Source organism: Mandrillus leucophaeus, unplaced genomic scaffold, assembly GCF_000951045.1.
Source record: "Mandrillus leucophaeus isolate KB7577 unplaced genomic scaffold, Mleu.le_1.0 Scaffold1148, whole genome shotgun sequence".
In the NCBI taxonomy this organism is placed as follows: Eukaryota; Metazoa; Chordata; class Mammalia; order Primates; family Cercopithecidae; genus Mandrillus; species Mandrillus leucophaeus.
In genome coordinates, this window is record NW_012099743.1 from 95,292 (window position 1) to 99,461 (window position 4,170).

The 4,170-nt window shown below is 41.6% G+C and overlaps 1 pseudogene; it reads right to left on the reverse strand.

The window, feature by feature from the left end:
• Positions 1–1,164: 1,164 nt before the first annotated feature.
• The window catches only part of LOC105552155, a 22,502-nt pseudogene continuing 19,496 nt past the window's right edge, over positions 1,165–4,170 (reverse strand).

Genomic DNA, 4,170 nt, shown 5'->3' on the forward strand with positions numbered 1-4,170 from the left:
AAAAATTCTTAGTAAAAAATAGAGAAAGATGAGTAAATGAGCCCTTAATACTTGGACACATTTTTAAATTATCCATTTTTACCAAACCAAACTGTATTATTAAAAAAAACAGGGTAACTGTATTTTAAAAATATTCTCTTCAAAAGTGTATTATAAATATATATGCACATATGTATTTATTTGTTCAATTATATTAACTATCCAAATGCTTATTGTTTCTGTTTTTTAGAAGGACACAGTTTATTCAACAGAAGGCATAAAAATTAGAATTCTCTCTCCCAGAATATGACTTAATTCCTCTGTTTTTCAGCTGTTCACCAATAAAACAATACTGGGGCTATTCTTTTTTTTTTTTTTTTTTTTTTTTTTTGGTGAGACGGAGTCTCGTTTTGTCACCACGCTGAGTGCAGTAGCACAATCTCGGCTCACTGCAATGTCCGCCTCCCAGGTTCCAGCAATTCTCCTGCCTCAGCCTCCCGAGTAGCTGGGACTACAGACTCGTGCCACCACACCCAGCTAATTTTTGTATTTCTAGTAGAGATGGGGTTTCACCACGTTGGTCAGGATAATCTCTATCTCTTGATATTGTGATTTGCCTGCCTTAGCCTCTCTAATGCTGGGATTACAGGCGTGAGCCACTGCGTCCGGCCAGGACTATTCTTAACATAGAATAACTCTAGCACATTAGCCATCTCCACAGGGCATTGAAGGATAACTGAAGTCCAGGGCCAAGAACACTCAGGGAAGTCAGGTGCCTAAAAGTACTAAGGGGCTTTTAAAAATCTAAAACCAAGTATACTTCAGTATCTTAATGTTTGCAAATAACTACAAAATAGCGTTAGAAAAAATGAGCTCACACACACACACACACACACACACACACACACATAACCCATCATAATAAATAAATATTGAAATCTATTATTTACACTCAAATACTTTTACGTTTTCTTCTGTTAGACTACTTTAAGACTGGAATGTTTTTAGTCAAATATTCACGAGTGTCAAATCCTTCATTTCTCCCTAGTCTGAAAGGAGAGCTTTCAGAGATGTGATTCTTCTCGGATGTCTCCTGAAGTTTTGATTTGCAGTAAAAGCAAACAGGAACCATCCACCAAGTTAGGAAACAGCTACGTCCTTATGAGTTTATCTGTGACCCTGGTATCAGCAGTCATCTTCCAAATCTGAGACACTAAATCAGCTGTCTTGACTGTTCTTTTGCCACTTGTCAATAAGTCCTTCTCAAATTCTTCAGTAATTTTGCCTTTAAAAATATTTTTCAAGAGCCCAGAATCATTCAGAAGTTCTTCCATGTCCTCATCTTTGTATCAGAACACGCTTCCCTTTTCGTTATCTCATTCATGTTTTTCTTTTTCTTTTTTGGCCTTCTGCTTTGACCAAGCTTTATATTTTTAATGAATTTTCTTCTCTCTTCATTTTCTGTTTTTCTCTTTTCTTTGTTGCTCTAGTAATTTCTGCCTCTGCTTTTCTCTAATTTTATCTTTAAGCGAGATAGCATCTGTATTAATGTCCACAGGCACAAAATCTGGAAACTGCTTTCCTCTCGATTCTGGCATCTTGGGCATTCTCAGCAGGGAAAAACCTCGAGCAAGACTTGCAAAATCAAGATTATTTAATCTGAAAATCAGGTTGCATTCCTGCTTTGCATAAACCTGGACATAGGACATAAAAGCTTTCATGCCCTTTTCAAACATAGCTCTTTCTGCCAGGATCATGGACTTGAATTTTGGCAGAAGGTCAGCTGTGTTTTTCTAGAGTTCATCTCCGCCAGGGGGCGTTTTTGGTTAATTGCAAGGAAATTGATGTATGACTCTTCCATGGGCAGGAGGAACACCAGAGCTCTGCCTCTGTAGCTAATGCGGGCTGTGTGGCCACAGCCCTGCACAAAGGCACTTGCATTGTTGGGGTGATTGTATTGCAAAACCCAATTCACTTCAGGAATATTGATTCCTGGGCCACCATATCAGTGCACGCTAAAATCCCACTTTGCAATTTGCAGAACCCCATGAAGATCGTATTTTATCTTCCCATGAATGCACACAATCTTCACACTCTTCATCAGCACCTCCAGAGCCTTCCTGTAGTATTCCACACAGGTGCAGGTGCTGAAGAAGACCAGGTGTTCTTCATGACTGTGCTTATGACTGTGAAGAAAATGTAGCAGCTGGTTAAATTTCTCATGTGCCTTGCATACTATGTAGTAGTTATGCAGGCGAGAGTGGTCTGGTCACTGCTGGCTGCTACACCCTTCTCCTTCACTGAGACTGGACAGGGTTCCGGAGGCCCACTCTCCCCAAGTTCTCCAATTCCGGCTTCTGAGTGGCAGAGAAAAGGCCTGTTCTCCTCTGCTTTGGCAAAAACTCCAGGATGGTATTTACGCTTGCCTCAAATCCCATGTCCAGAAGTCTGTCTGCCTCATCTAACACCAGGACATGCAGGGATCACCCACAGCTGGCCAGATACAAGCCTTCTGCCTTCCTTCAGAACCTGTCCTCAAGTGGCCTGGAATGGCCACAGTGATGTTCCCACCTTGTTGCTTAAACTCTTAAATTTGGAACAGAGGATGTCCTGGAAAGCAGAGGAGAATCATTTATTTTTTATTTTATTTTATTTTAATTATTTTATTTTTTTGAGATGGAGTTTCACTCTTGTCACTCAGGCTGAAGTGTAATGGCACAATCTCAGCTCACTGCAACCTCCACCTCCCAGGTTCAAGCGATTCTCCGTTTCGGCCTCCTGAGCAGCTGGGATTATGGGCTCCCGCCGCCACGCCCAGCTAATTTTTGTATTTTCAGTGGAGATGGGGTTTCGCCATGTTGACCAGGCTGGTCTTGAACTCCTGACCTCAGGTGATCTGCCTGCCTTGGCCTCCCAAAGTGCTGGGATTACAGGCGTGAGCCACTGCCTCTGGCCTGGAATCATTTATTCTGTGTGTCCGTCATAGATGATAAACCAAAGTTTTAAATAGATGTTTCCCCTTATCCTGCCCTCTTTTCCATGTTCAATTTCTCATTTCCTGGTAAGCACATCTGCTCTGACTGCCTGTGGTCCACTTCCCCACACATGACATTGTCTTGCCTGCCAGTCAGCCTTGACCTATTCTCTCCTAAGCTTTCAAAATGATATGATTCATTTTTCATAAATAAACTTAACATTTCCACATCATCATATCTACCAGTTAGAAGGATAGTAGTCTGATTGCTTCAGTTCACATGTTTTTGGTCTTTAAATAAGCTGTTTATTAACTTATATTTAAATGGCTTCTTCCAGGGAAAGAAAAATTTGACATACTTCTCTCTCCGCTCCTCCTCCTGAAGTATTTGAAGTTTCTTTTTTTAAGTGTGGAAAGAATGCAAAACATAAAATTTACCGTCTTAGTCATCTTCAGCATACAGTCTGGTGGCATCGAGCATAGTCACATTGTTGGGCAACTGTCACCACCATTCTTTCCCAGATCCTTCTCATCTTCCCAACCTGAAATTCTGTACCCATTAAACATGAACTCGTCATTCTTTCCTCTTCCAGCCCTGGCAAACATTGTTGCATTCTCTATCCCTATGAAATGGATGACTCTAGGTAATGCTTAGAAGTGGGATCATGCAATATGTGTCCTTTCGTGTCTGGCTTATTTCACTTTGCATGATGTCCTCAAGGTTCATCCATGTAGCAGTGTGTGTCACAACGTCATTCCCTTTTAAGCCTGGATAATATGCCATTGTATGGATAGACCACATTGCATATCCATTCATTCCTCAGTGAACACTTGGGTTGTTCCCACCTTTGGTCTATTGTGAATAAGTCTTCTGTGAACATGTATGCAGAAATATTAAAAATGATTCATAAAAGATAATTGATTCAACCAGTACTTCGTGAGCTTTGCTGTGGGGCAGACACAGTGCCAGTAGCCACAATAAACAAGACTGCAGACACAGGCAGCTGCCTCCTGAAGCTCAGAGCTTAAAAGGAACAGAGACTCAGTATGGTGAGGTAACTGTCAGGACTGGAGAAACAGGGTCTCCACGAGCACATGGGCTGGAGCCTGCCCACCTCCCAAAAAATAAAAGGCCCCAGAAAAGTTGTGTGACTTGGTATCTGGGCTCTGAAAAGTGAATTTGGGACAAGGTTGTGGGAGCAGGCAGGAGAGGGCAG